This window comes from Lissotriton vulgaris, chromosome 3_2, assembly GCF_964263255.1.
Source record: "Lissotriton vulgaris chromosome 3_2, aLisVul1.2, whole genome shotgun sequence".
NCBI classification, from domain to species: Eukaryota; Metazoa; Chordata; class Amphibia; order Caudata; family Salamandridae; genus Lissotriton; species Lissotriton vulgaris.
The window spans coordinates 183503943-183519381 of record NC_141690.1 but is presented as its reverse complement, the minus strand read 5'-3'; the positions used below and the strand labels follow the sequence as shown (position 1 = coordinate 183519381).

The 15439-nt window shown below is 46.6% G+C and overlaps 1 protein-coding gene across 11 annotated transcripts in view; it reads left to right on the top strand.

Moving 5' to 3' along the window:
• The window catches only part of ADD1 (adducin 1), a 582264-nt gene that overhangs the window by 143972 nt on the left and 422853 nt on the right, over nucleotides 1-15439 (top strand). For all 11 annotated transcript variants that reach the window (XM_086964173.1, XM_086964167.1, XM_086964172.1 and 8 more), the window contains exon 2: nucleotides 10760-10842. The gene's annotated coding sequence lies outside the window, so the exon portion shown is untranslated. The remainder of the gene's footprint in view (nucleotides 1-10759; nucleotides 10843-15439) is intronic.

Here is a 15439-nt window from a genome sequence, read left to right as displayed (position 1 = left end):
CGCTCTCCATTTCCCTGTTGTTCATTCCCCTGGCCCACCTACCCTCCTCGCTACTGCCTCCCAGCTGCCCCTCCCACGCTCCGCCCCCCTCCTCTCCATTTATGACCAATGACCCAACGTGCAGCGTCCACGCGCAGCGGTCGCGCCGAAGGTGCGCCAAAGGTAAGCCCGTCTACGCCCGTCCGTGCCAAGCCCGCGCCCAGCGCCAGACCCCTTGGCCCCCGTACCACCCACCCCACCCGCGTTACATACGCCGCCTCCACCCTCTTGGCCCTTAACCTCGGTCGACTCCCCAACTGCGCTCAAGCCGCCCCTGGCCACACCCATGGACCCTTCACATGCAACTCCTGCAAGTTTGACGGCACCAAGACCAACTCCTCATCCACTAACACCGAACAGAGACCTGACACCAACCACCTAAAATGCATCCTGCTCAACACCCGCTCGGTCCACAGACACGCCGTCGACCTCTGGAATCTACTAGACACCATGTCTCCGGACGTCGCCTTCCTAACAGAAACATGGCTGAACGCCTCCTCAGCCCCAGACATCACCATTACCATCCCGGAAGGCTACAAGATCATCCGAAAAGACCGCAACAAGCAAACAGGAGGAGGCATCGCTATCGTCCACAAGAATTCCATCCGCATCTCAACCAGCTCAGACGTCAACCTCAATAGCGCCGAACACCTTCACTTCCAGATCCACACCGACCCCAAGACCACACTCAGAGGCACCCTCCTCTACAGGCCACCAGGACCCCGTGCACAATTCAGTGAAGACATCACTGACTTTATCACCCCACACGCCCTCCCCTCCGAGGACTACATTCTACTGGGAGACCTCAATTTTCACATGGAAAAAAACGACAGCAACACCACCGCCCTTCTGGACAATCTCGCCAACCTCGGACTCAAACAACTTGTTAATACCCCCACCCACCACGCAGGTCACACACTCGACCCTTTCTTCACCTCCAGCAAACATATCTCCGTCAGTCACACCACAGCTCTCCATTGGACGGACCACAGCTGCGTTCACTTTATCTACAATAAGACCACTACCCACAACCATCCTCAACCTACTATGCGAAGAAACTGGAACAAAATCACCATCGACCAGATCTCCTCATCGCTTCTTCAAAACCCCCCTGCCCACTCTTCGAACCCCAACCAAGCAGCCATTAACCTCACTCAATGGCTAACCAACAGCGCTGACAACCTAGCACCCCTGAAAAAACGTCAAATCAAACTAGGCAACAAAAACGCCCCCTGGTTCAACGAGGATCTTAAGAAATCCAAGAAACTCTGTCGCTCCCTTGAGAAGGCCTGGAAAAAAGACCCAAACACCAGCACCAGGGACTCCTTCAAAAACGCCACCCGCATACACCACCAACTGATCCGAACTGCCAAGAAAGCCACATTCAAAGACCGACTAGACAACAACGCCCACAACAGCAAGGAATTATTCAACATCATCAAAGAGTTTACCAACCCCACGGCCAACTCCAACGACATCACTCCCTCTCAAACCCTTTGCGACTTCCTAGCTTCGTTCTTCTACGACAAAATCGCAGACATCCACAACAGCTTCGACAACCAACCCGGAGACCAACCCACCCAACCTTCTACCGTACCTTCACCCCCCTTGAACATCCTTAATGAATGGAACCCAAGCTCCACTGAGGACACCATCCGCCTGATGAACTCCATCCACTCAGGATCCCCCACAGACCCATGCCCTCACCACATCTTCAACAAAGCAGATTCCATCATAGCACCACACCTCCGAGACGTCATCAACTGCTCCCTCAACTCCGCCACCTTCCCGGAAAGCTGGAAACACGCTGAACTCAGCGCCCTTCTGAAAAAAAACACAGCTGACCACACCGAACTCAAAAACTACCGCCCCATCTCGCTCCTTCCATTCCCGGCCAAAGTCATCGAGAAAGCTGTCAACAACCAACTCGCCGCCTTCCTCGAAACCAACAAGTCCCTCGACTCCTCACAGTCCGGCTTCCGAGCCAAACACAGCACTGAGACCGCACTCATCGCAGCAACAGACGACATTCGAACTCTACTGGACAATGGAGACACAGTCGCCCTCATCCTCCTCGACCTCTCCGCTGCCTTCGACACAGTCTGTCATAGCACCCTGCTACAACGCCTCAGAAACATCGGAATCCAGGGAAAAGCACTGGAATGGATCACCTCGTTCCTTGCCGGAAGAACCCAGAGAGTCCGCCTCCCACCATTCAAGTCAGAGGCCACTGAAGTCATTTGTGGCGTGCCACAAGGATCCTCACTCAGTCCCACCCTCTTCAACGTATACATGAGCCCCCTCGCGGCCATCGCACGCCAACACAACCTCAATATCATCTCCTACGCTGATGACACTCAACTTATCCTCTCACTCACCAAAGACCCGAACACCGCCAAAACCAACCTACATGAAGGAATGAAAGAAGTAGCTGAGTGGATGAAGCACAGCCGTCTGAAACTGAATTCCGACAAAACAGAAGTCCTTATCTTAGGCACCTCCCCCTCTGCCTGGGACGACTCTTGGTGGCCAGAGTCCCTTGGAAAAGCACCCATCCCGACAGACCACACACGGAACCTGGGCGTCATTCTGGACTCCTCACTCTCGATGACCAGACAAGTCAACACCATTTCATCTTCTTGCTTCAACATTCTTCGCATGCTCAAAAAAACATTTCGCTGGATCCCCACCGAAACTAGAAAAACGGTCACCCACGCACTGGTTACAAGCCGCCTGGACTACGGAAACACCCTATACGCCGGTACCACCGCAAAACTTCAGAAAAAACTCCAACGCATCCAGAACGCATCAGCCAGACTCATACTAGACATCCCGCGTAACGACCACATTTCGGGTCACCTGAAAAACCTCCACTGGCTCCCCGTCAATAAGAGGATAACATTCCGCCTCCTAACCCACGCACACAAAGCGCTTTACGGACTTGGACCCGATTGCCTCAACACACGACTTTCCTTCTACACCCCCTCCCGCCAGCTACGCTCCTCCAACCAAGCCCTTGCTGCTGTACCTCGCATCAACAAAACCACCATGGGAGAAAGATCCTTCTCCTACCTGGCGGCTAAAACCTGGAACTCACTTCCCATTCACCTTTGCCTCACTCAGAACCACCTAGCATTCAGGAAGCAACTTAAAACCTGGATATTCAACAAGTAATCCCCCACCCCTCTCCAAGCGCCTTGAGACCCTCTGGGTAGGTAGCGCACTATATAAATTTATTGAATTGAATTGAATTCAATAAAAGGAAGGGCACCAACGCATGTTACCATAGATTAGCACCAATATATCATTACACGTTACTGTAGCCATTCCAAAAGAGGAGGGACACTCATGTCTGCTAATGGGCTGATTCCTAAGGTGAGCACACCACTGATGCATTTCCTGCTCCCTGAGAAAGGTAGTACCATTTTGTCTAACTATGCCTTCTCGCAGAGAGATAGAAAATCTTTGTGCGATGTAGAGAAGATAAGCGACGTTCTGTGTTATTTTATCACCCGACTAAGTGAAAGTTTACTGATGTGTTTTACGTGGGCAACACCATTGCAAAAAGGGTGTGTGCCATTTAATGTTCATTTAGTTGCTTCTTGTGGCCTTTGAGAAGTTGAACATTTTTAATTTGTACAGACGGAGCAATATGTTGAGGTTACTGCTTCAAAGTGCTTTTTGCTTTAAAGAGGAAGTACGGATTGTGCCATAAGGGCATGTTAAAGCGATTTCACTAGTCTAAGAGTGTAAACAGAGAAAAATTGAGGGTGCTGAATGAATGAAAGAATATTAAATTTATAAAGTGCAGACTTAGCCCAAGGGCATCAAGACGCTACAGAGGACTTGTGCACAGCCAAATAAAGATGATCATATCACAGTTTGTGTAAACAGCCAGATTTTCAAGGCACTGCGGAAAAGAGAGTGAGACACAAGGCCTGATAACCCATCAAGAAGAGAGTTCCACAGCCTAGCAGCGGTGGTGGAGAAGGCCCTGCCTCCCCATCTAACCTTTTTAGGTCTCGCTAGATGCGCTGCTTCGCCTTGCGAGACTCTATTGCTGCCGCTTTCTGTCCTGAAGGGAGACAGGAGGTGGCACGCGCAGACAGGAGATGTGCACTCCTTGCGCGTGCACATCTCCTGTCCTCGGAGGCTGGCAGCGCGCGCGTCGCATGCTTTCAGTTTCCCTCCCCCCGTCGCTCCACGGAGCCAGCTTGTTCTCTTTCGTCGGGAAAGGGGTCAATGGGTAAAAGATGTTGTGTAGAGACATCATTATAGGCCTATCTCTTGTTGCTAAAATCCAACAGACGCTACTCTCCTATACAATCTGAATACTGTCATAGAGTCCACCCATCTGCCACCTCTCTCTATACATATCCAATGCAGTTAGTAAGTGGCATGAGTAGAAAACATATGTTACCATTATATGTGTAAATCCTGTGTTTGATTCTTTTGTTATTAGTTAGTTATGTGTACCTATTTTCTATATGATGCATCCACTTTGAAATATATATATAAATCAATTGCTGTTTTGACTACCTGTGTTTGTGATAATATGTTTTTGTTCTGCACTGTACATATATATATAAATATACCACTGATGTTTGTCTTACTGGAGCTATATTGTATCATACACAGATTAAATGTCATATGCGGTCATACTATATAATTTTGTTATGGCATCAATAAGTCGTTCTAGGTAGTTTTAACTGTAGGAAATATGCCCCCTCTGTATGTCAAAACTAATAGTTATGTCCTATGTCATTCTATTTTTAGTACAATAAGATGGTGACCTGATGAAGGCGATAACGCCGAAATGCGCGTCGTCTCTACTCCCGCCCTGCCTCCATCCATCTTTGTATATGTTTTGTTTGTACTGTCTTTCAATCCCCAATTTTGTATAATGCATATTCAAATGAAATATTTTTGATGTAATTGCTTAAAAATACCAAATATGTATCTTCTTTGAAACCTTCTATCGTCAAATAAAATGATACAAATTTTGAATAATTTGGTTTCATATATGTGATGTATGGGTCGTAACTGAGTTAACTAAGGGGGGGTTCCCCAGACGTGTTTTTGCCTTTGCCACCAGTTGGATTGACTTAGCCATAGACCTTTACCTATAGAAAAGATGTTGTGGGCCAGGAGTCACGTTTGTAGTAACTGCCAGATGAATGATGTCTCTGTTCAAGACTTTAGAGCAGGGACACGGATGGCTTTTCCGTCTAAAGGAAACACTGCTGCCTGGGAATTTCACTTTGTATCTCATGTACAAAGTGTGTTCTGGTTCTTTGTTTCTCTATGAGCAGCGTCAAAGAGAGTATTTCTTTTGTACACCATCGATGGACAGATTGTGCAGACTTTAAAAAATATAAATATATATAATTGAATCATATAACTTAACTTGCCTTCCAATACGAAGGCTGCACTATTGTAGAACAAACATGCAAAATAACACCCTGTACTATAATGACCCGTACAGCACACGAACTCTTTGCAATGGCGCACTACGCGAACACTAACTCTGTGCAATGGCGCACTAAGTGAATACTGCGTTCTGCAAAAGGACAATATGCGCATGCTGGGCTGTGTAATAATTGCATCATATAACCTAGGCTTCTGTCACTTGATTTATTACACCATTCCATATCCTGGCACAAAATGACGTGGTGCAGCTCACCATCCATTCATCATCCTGTTTAGTGCCATCCCATATGTTTTCACCTGGCTTCCTGCCTTCTTGGGTCTCTTCTCTAAAGCTACCTCCAGGTCCTTGACTCTCAATAATCTGAACGATGACGCACACCTCCATCCAAATTCTATATGCCATGGTGAAAAACATTTTCTCTAGCTCATGTGTGGCTTCAAAACCAGATCCTGCCTCTCTCTGTTAATGCTTTCTTTGACTAGGCCCTGCTCTTCTCTTTGCTCCAACCTCACTGAGCAGGGAGGGCCAAGCACGACCGGTTTAGAGTTTTGAAAATCTGTGGATCCACTGTGCAGTGACTATATCATGAGCAGGACCACTGGAATTATGCAGCGGGAGGAGGGCCAAATTATGCGGCAGGATTTAGTAGATTTATGCATCAAAACAGCAATGAGGCACGATTTTTGATAGTATTATTTTGTTACTTTTACACTTGTTAAAACCATCTGGGCTTTGGTTGCACCTAATTAGTACCAGTTTAACACCCAAATATTGCAATAAACAACAAAGACGAGCAGTCAACAGTTGCAAAGATTCTCCCAATGCGCGGCAACACCTGCAACTTGCGCTTTCTAAGTAACTTTTGAACTGTTTGACCTAGAAACCAACTTTTTTTGGGTTAAAATCTGGAGATTATGAGGCAAATCATGGGTTATGTGGCAAATGCAGCACGTCTATTCTGATGTGAAAATCAGCGCTGCCTCACAATCTCATAATTCCAGTGGCCCTGATCATTAGGCAAGGTACGTGTGGTTGTATGTTACATACCTGTATTTGTCTGTGGCCCTGGGGCTTCAGGTGGCAGCTTGTTCAAATAGGCATTTGTTCTTTCAGAATAAAAAACTGGGGTAAAGTGGCAGAAGTTCTGTGTCCTATGCCACTTTTTTTTTACTTACTCTCAAAATGTAAGCAGCCTTGCCTTTAATGACTGTTGAGATGCATTGCCATTTTACGACTCAACAGAGCAGCCACCCTGGCAACACAGGTTTAGGATTAGACCCATAACAACCCAAGACCTGTTTTCGGGGACTAGTGCGTGACAGGGTTAGGCTTTCAACACCTCAACAACCTATTTCTTAAACCCTAATGTTTCTGTCTTCCTTTAAGTCTAGCCTCATTAAATAAGTTAGCCACCAGCACTCCCCTAGTTCTCCCTGCTTTTAACCCTTTCTGGGCTCTGCAGGGTAATCCTAGTCGACAGAAGAGCTATCCTCCATTTTCCGTTTCCAGCAGAGCTACTGCTCACTTGCCCCAGATGGCAGAGCTATGCCTCCCTTATGACCTGTGGCATAGCTATTCTTTGCTCCATTTTAAATCTCTCAATGATGACATCAGAGCTATGTAGCCTTTTACCTAGCACAAGCAGTGTTTTCTCCCTAGCTACGTAACTACCTTTCTGAGTATTTCTTAGTTGCATACTTGACTGTCCACCTGTCTATTGATCCATTCTGTTTGATTTTTGAACTTCCATCCTAGCATTATAAAAACTATGAATAGAAAACCACGCGATCTTCTTCTTTTTTCCTGGCCCTCGTGTATCAGGGAAATGGGGGAAGGGAGCAGGTAGACTTGGGTAAAGATGAATGTGGTGGTACAGGGGAAAAAAACTGAATCCTCATGACATGACATTGTGGTGTGGGGACAGACCAACATTAGTTTGGAGAAAAACAGACATAAGGAAATGGACAAAGTGCTCCAGATAAATAGAAAGATGATGTCGAGTCCATTAGAAGCTGGATCAGAAAACTGCACACCAAACAAGGAACATAATGATAACAAGCATTTGCAATGCAATAGGTCTCTCATTCGCGAGTCTTTGAGCTACTGGCATTATAAATGGCAAACCTTTTATCTATGTGTTTGTTTTAAAAACATAAATAAAAGGCATTGTCATTTACAATGCGCATAGCTTAAACTCACGTAAATACGAGACCTATTGCATTGCAAATGCTTGTTGTACCTGGGAACTACCAGCAAATTCTTGCTGGCAGACCTAAGCTGCTTGGTAGGGACATAGCGGTGAAATATTGCTTTAATAGCATCAGGGCCTAGACCATAATAGGCATTATGGGTTAAGCAAAGAGTCTTTAACAGAATTCTACGATCCAGAGGCAACCAGTGCAGTGAAATGAGGGAGGCCGAGACTAATTGGTACTTGGGTAAGTCCATCACCAGCCTTGCTGCCACATTCTGCACTAACTGAAGGCGATGCACCAGACCCTTATTCATGCCCAGATAAAGGGCAATACAGTAGTCGAGTCTGGACATTACCAGGGCAATAACTGGCTGTTTTCGTGATGCAAAGGAGAGAAACTGGGACATTTTTCTAAGCAGCCCGATTCTTCCGAAACAGGTGGACACAGTTCTACTAATTTGTAGGTTCATAGACAAAGATGTATCGACGAGAACACCCAGGTTTTTCCCATGGGATACAGGGGAAGGGCAACTGCCCAAAGTGTCAGGCCACCATCCATTAGACCAGGAATCCTGTTGGTTGCCAAAGATCAGGATATCCGTTTTTCCCCATTCAATTTAAGATAGTTTTCCACCATCCAAGCTGAGACTGCCTGACTGTAATTTTTAAAATTTGCAGCAGATTCACTAATGCTGTTAGTAATGGACACCATGATTTGAGTATCGTCCACGTAGGACAATACCTCACATCCAAAGGATTACACAACTTTAGCCAGTGGTGCACCATAGATATTAAAGAGTGTAGGGCCTAAAGGAGGAGCCCTGCGGCACGCCGCATATCAACAAGTTGGAAGTTGAGTAAAAATGGCCCATTTTCACTATCTGTGACCTCTCACTGAGAAAAGAGGAAAGAAGCCCTAGGACTGTGCCCCCAACCCCTATCTCCTTGAGGCGTTCTACTAACCTCAAAGGAGACAGTGTGTCAAATGCTGCTTTAAGGTCGAGCAAGATTAGCAGGGTGGTATGCCCTGCATCAACCTGGACCTGAATGTTACAAAAACTGCCGTTTGCGCTGATTCAGTGCTATGATGGCTCCTAAAGCCATGCTGTGAGCCATCAAGCAACTGATGGTCCAGTAAATAGGTGCTAAGATGATAATTCAGATAGTTTCCATAATCTTGGCTGGGACTGGGAGTAAAGAAATGGGACGATAATTTTTTAGTCCCATGGGATCCAGAGATGGCTTTTTTAAAAGTGGTCTAACCACAGCAGTTTTCCAAAGGGTTGGATACTGCCCCTCAATAATCGCCATATTAAGGACTGAGGGTGAGGTGGGGAATAATAACCTTCCTTCCAATTTTTAAAACTTTTAGGGGGCATGCATCCAAAGGTGACCCCTTCTAATAGATGATCCGTCATTTCAGATTTAATGCAGGGGAAGGTGAGTAGCGTTGGTTCTTCTTCCATAGACAGTGAAGCATTAGGATCAGTTATGGAAGTAGCAGACATAGCTTTCCTAGCATATAGTCCTCCAGCAGGGAATATATATCTGTGACCTTAGTAAGGAAGAGACTTTCCATTCTGCGGTAAAGTTCTTGAGAACATTCAGTTGAGTCAGCAACAGGAGGGGAAATAAGGGAGTTAATAACCTTTAATAGATTCATTGATCTTGGAGTAATACAATCTTTTCTCCTCCATAATGGCCGCTTTATAGACTCTTAAGCTCTGTTTATGTGACTCTCTACCCGCCGGTGCCAGATCTATGCGCCAGATACTTTCCTGTTTGCAGCAGTATTGTCTCAGCTTTCTGAGATTGTCAGAGTACCATGGAGTCGAGGGTTTTTTCCTTGCTACATAGCGTTTTGTGACGGGAGCCAAAGTATCTAGGGCTCCTATCAACCCTGTAGACAATTCATCTGCTGCGAAATTGACATTTAAGTGGTCAGAAAATTGCAAATTCTAAAAGTATTTAGCAAGATCATCCTTACTAACACGACTCAAATTTCTCTTTTCCTCGCCAGTCCTTTTGTCAGCTGAAGCAGCATTTAATACTGAAGTCTTAAGTTTAATAGGAACCGCATAATGGTCTGACCAAGAGAGGGGTAAAGGTAGTCCCACCTCGATCCGTGGCTCATTAGAAAATATGCCGTCTAATATATGACTGGCGGTATGGGTGGAACTAGTAACTAACTGCGAGAACCCACAGCAGCCTAGTGTTTCCTGAAGGGATTGAGTATCTTTACATAAAAATCTGTCTAAATTTAAATCACCCAACACTGTCAAGTTAGGTCTTGACAAGTAGGGTTCCAAGAGATTATCCAGTCTGGCTTAACTATAGCCACAGGGAATAGCTTCAACAAGACCAAGGACCAGAGCAATCCCTTGCCCAAGTCTCTGTAATAAACATCCAGTCGGGTTTACGCAGTGAGACAAAATCCCTGAAAGCTTTCTTGTTTTTAATCCGTGATCTTGCATTAATAAGATATCCCTGAATCAGAGGCTCTAAGGAGAGTGGCATAGGTTTACTTAATTCCACAGGGGTAGCATCATCGCCTACCTGTGCCAGGGAGAAACTACACAATGGGCAGGAAAAGGAATGATTCTCACTTAAGAAATGATCCTCAATTATTTTGCAGCTAGGAACTTCGCCCCGAGGCACAGTAAAAGGTGATTCAAGATTCAGGAGTGTTATTGTTAACGGAATTCACCCCCAAAAGGTTTGGCTTGGAGCCACGGATCATACGTTGCTATGTATAACCAAGGCCCTTCCACCAGATACGAGGAATTAATATAAATCTCAAACATTAGATCCCTTAGTCGTATATGCTTCAGTGCAGGATTAAGTGTTGTCACCATTGTCCGGATAAGATCACCTATGTGATCATACACATCAGACTCTTCCATTGTAGGCCACACTTCAATCCCTCGCCTTTCCAACCAAAAACAGCCTCTGATGCACCGTGCGCTGAAGCTTTTTTGCACCTCATCAGGGGCTATAAGGTGCTATTTAAATGCAGCTGTTATGCAGTATGTATTTTACTTTAGGGCAGTCTTGCTGTGAAGTAAAACTGATCATTCATTGATTTTTGTTCATAGGTTTCTGAAACTTGACATCTCTACCTTTAGGAGAAGGACGAAAGCCCGCCCGACGTTTCTTTACAATTGTGCAAGCTGCACTGGTAAGTTTGTAATAAACAAACATTGTGTTTTGCTATGTTACTACAATTTGTAGAGAACATCTGACTTTCTTATGGCCCTGTAGCTTTTCTAAGTCTTTGTGTCCATTTGCATACGTTTCAGAAAGCCTTGTGGCCCTCAAGGTGGTCATATACCTTTGTTTTTAATCAGCATGTTTGATCGGGTCATAGATCATCGTAGTGTACTATGTTTTTTTAACACAATGTTATTGGAATATTAAGATAAGTATCAACTTACAGTATAGATTTTCGTTTTTGGATCACATTTATACATATAAACCAACAATTGTTGCTGTTCTGTTTCTTTGTGACATTACAGTGTATAAAACAGCCATGTGATATATGCGCCTGTCACCCAATTCACAATATTCTGGCTGGTATAATCCTTCTCATAACTCCATATACCATCTGTGTCATTCCCCATTACCCACCCATAGGATCCCACCCTCAACTCTTCCCTCCTTACTAACCTATAACATAAACGTAGCCGCTATATTCCAAACACTCCCTATGGGACGGGCTCCCAAGGATTCATCCAAGTAATTCTCCTCTAGTGTGGCCCCAAAGGGGATGTGGGGTGGGGGCAAGCTCAGAATAAAGAGGGGGTCGCCCAGCCCCTCCCTACCCAGTTTGCCCATCAAGCAGGGATCCGGCTGTTGTATCTAGGGTATCAGTGGGTCTCGGGCCACTGTTTCATCATCGGCTGTTTCCACTTTAAACTGCTCTAGAACGTGGTCCCCTTCTAGGGAAATTGGCCTTTTTCTTAATCCCCTGTTTTCCTCACGAGTGAGCGCCTCCCCCTCTGCCACCGCCCATCTAATGACCTCCTCTCTCCATTTACCTTCACGTGGTTCTGTATCGTAGTGTACTATATGTATGAGTGCTTGTGCCGAAAGCCTTTGCTGTTTTCCCGTTCCGCTGATGACCATGGTATTTCATTGCCTGGCCTTATGAAACCTGTTCTTTTGAGTGGGTTTGTACTCTAAAGCTTTGATACAGTGTTGTGTGTGTGTGTGGTATTTTTGCGCTCCCACTGTGTTTGTGAGGGGCATATTGGTGGAATGGTATGAATGTGTTGTTGAGTTGCCAACAGATTTATATTATTTATCAGTGTACAATTAAAGACATTAAATGAAGATGCTTTACAAACCAGGTGCAATTCACTAAATACAGTAGTTTTGACTGTGATCTCTGCAATCTTTGGTACAAAAAAATCACTGTATAGTTTTTAGGTCTCGTGGCGATTTACAGCGCGAAGCGCTGTCTCGCCAGAGACCTATAGTCAGTGACTCAGCTTTCCAGGAGACAGAACCTGGCAGCGCGCATCTCCGCTGCCAGAAGGCGATTTGAGCGGGCCACGCGCATGAGAACGCGCTCGCTGTGGCCATCTCCTGTCTCCTGGAAAGCTTCAACACGCATGCACACACAGACACACACACGAGTCCCCATACACGCACGCATACAGACACCCCCGCCGTCGCACACATACCCACACACACACACACCAGCGCACCGAGACCTCCCTCCACCCCCCGCTCCCCCCCCACCGCCCTACTGTTTGCACATGATCCAGACGAGCGTTCAAGAAACTCTGAGTCCCAAGAGCACACAGTGATACACGAGAGCACGTACCTGCCCCTCCAGCTGCACAGGTCTGTGGAGTAGGAGCTCAGCACAGAGTGCAGGATCCCGAGGTACAGGAGGAAGGGTAGCCAGAGCATCTTCACGCCAAGCCTCTGCGCACAACACACGGCATCAGCCTCCACCGGCAGCTTGCATGGTGCCAGAGGATCACAAGAGGGAGGCGCCGAGACTCGCGGAAACACATCCACCACCAACAACCCCTGCTGCTCGGCTCCCGGCAGGGCAAGGGGGAAGGGGAGCAGGGGCCAGCCAATCAGACAAGGCTGGACAACTTCCGACCAATCAGAGACCGGCGAGCCTGGGGGGGGAGATAAACTTCACGAGTCCGGGAGGCGGGCGGCAGGTTTAGTGGGAGAGGCATGTGCATTCCTCGCTCCTCCCCTGACAGCGAATCTGATCCCATCCGAAGAGTTTATTTATTTAGGTGTTTGCTGAGCGCTATTGCTTCGAAGCACTGTTAACTTCGAGTCTTTAATCAGGAGAAAGACAATATTTGGCAGGTAAGGATGCCTTCTCTAGGCAGCTGGCCACCCACTGTCTACTCCCAAGCTGGGCCGCAGAGAGGATTGTGAGCACCTCCTAAAAGAAAATTTAAAAAAAAACACACACATTTTCTTTCTTTTTGTGCGTCACGTAAGTTTGCAATGAAATTGTACACATAGTACAAAAATCAGCCGGGCGTCTTCATGGGTCTTTTTAAACTAGTTTGCTTGTTTCTTAAATTCTAGGGTGCTGGTGTATACTCTGCTGTTGAAAACTAGGTCATGTTTGCGTAGCGCTAACATTCTCCTATGGGAGCGTTCAACCCACTGCAAGTTTGATCTTAGGCTGAAGAATGTATCCAAAGACCTTTCAAACAGAATCAGTTTCATTTCGGGCTTCTCAGCACGTCTATGGCGATCAGAATCCCAGTGCTTGCCTGACGCTTGGTGTGATCCTCCTCTATGGACAGGGGTAGCCTACGATGGGGCCTTCGGCTACCCCAGAATTGAGGGTCACCAAATGTACATAAACCACTCCCCTTCTCTCCTCGCTGGCCATGGCGGACAGTGGAAGTCACATGCCGGTGCCAGTTATCCCTTGATCGGCTGGATAGAATCTGCGGACGCAAGGCAGCTTGAACCCATAGCCCTCACACCGGCACTCAGCATCACTCCGGCGCCCAGGTCACCTGCAGCTAACAACCTTGCTGACAGGGGAACAGGCAATTGAGGGTGTAGCGCCCAGAGGATGGAAACAGGTGTGCGAGGCGCTTGGCAGACAAGAGCGGCAACCCAGTCTGTAGGCATTGTTGTAGGCATATTGGGGAGGAGAGAGGTTCTTTTCTTTTAATAATGCACCTAACCCTGTTGGAGATGTTTTTCTTTGCCCAGAGGGTACACAGCTTTGAGGTTACGAAAGGATGCTAGCGCCTTAAAGCACAACCAGTTTCAGTCCCGCGCATTGTTTTTGTCAAACTTGTTGTCAGGTGTGGCACTCCAATTGGTTGCGTTGAAGTTTGCGAAGACTGCAGTCCCCAGAATGCATCTGCTTGATGATGGAAAGCCCGTGCTTGTGTTCATAATGTCATGGAAAGGTTATTCGTACATGTGACCCAGCGCAGCATCTGGTCCAGTCAAGGTGAGTGTATGTCGCACCGTTCATGCTCGCGCCAGGACCTTTTTTTTTTTTTTGCGGGGTGAGGTGCTTCTGTGTGCGCATATATGCAAAGATTTCCTTTTTTTTTTTTTTTTTTTTTGCGGGGTGAGGTGCTTCTGTGTGCGCATATATGCAAAGATTTCCTTTTTTTTTTTTTTTTTTTTTGCGGGGTGAGGTGCTTCTGTGTGCGCATATATGCAAAGATTTGTGTCTCTCCGGGTGATTGTTGCCTGTGTTTCATGCATAGAGTGTGAGTTCTATACCTTATCTGGGTGTGTGTGCATTTGGCATTGGTGTGTGCGTACACTGACATGACGTATGCATGTGCGTGTTCAAGGAGAGTGTGTGTTGGTGTGTGTATGCCTGTTTTCATTATTGGACTCTTTCGCCTGCAGAGGATTTTGTGCTCAGAAATGACTGCTTCAACTTAACACGAGCACGGTCACACAGTGCACAACATTCCCATGTGAGAAAAATAAAAATGAAGGGCTAGATTTCGATAAAATCCCGTAAGTTCAGTCCCATCATGCTGGTGCGCACCCAAGCTGCCCTAACAGACCTGGACGCTCTGTTTTCACATCTGCAGCTCGGCTGTGCTGACAGCAAGCTGCTTACAAGCGTGAAAGCACTGGACGAGAGTCCAAGCTTCAAAACCAGCGCCCAAGAGCCTTCAAAGGAGTCCTTTCAAGAGGTGACACCTCACTTCAGACAGCCCCATTGCCTGTACTCGAGCCTGAAAGATGGGACTGGTCACCTTGTGGGCTGAAAAATTAACATTTCACTCCAATCGGGCCTGAGGCCACCCCATCAGGGAGTGACCAGGGCCTCCACAACGGCGCCAGACAGACTCTTACGGTTCCCAGTTTATTCGCCTTCCCTGGACCCTTCATTCACATTTGGTCGCTGCCAAGCCCCAACCCCAATTCGGCATGTCAAAAACAAAAGTAATGTATCAGCCTATTCAGAAGGGAAAAAAGAAATATACCCCTTCAAAAGAAATAAGTGCGGGAGTGTCAACTGCCGAAACTCTTTTGCACAAACACTTTGTAATATAATATATAGTTATTAAAGTCGGACATTCAGCTATATGTCTGAGTGGTTTCTTCCAGCCTATAAAGGCAGTCTGCAAGCAGACAACCCTTCTGCCCTGTTGATGTAAGGGTTTCTGCTAGTGCACTCCATCAACTGTTTACAAGTGCGGGCCCATAGCATGACCTCTTACCTACAGCAGGGGCACCCTAGCGGTGAGCACCGCCCCCTCCATCTACTGCGGGCCTGGAAATACTTAATAAAGTCA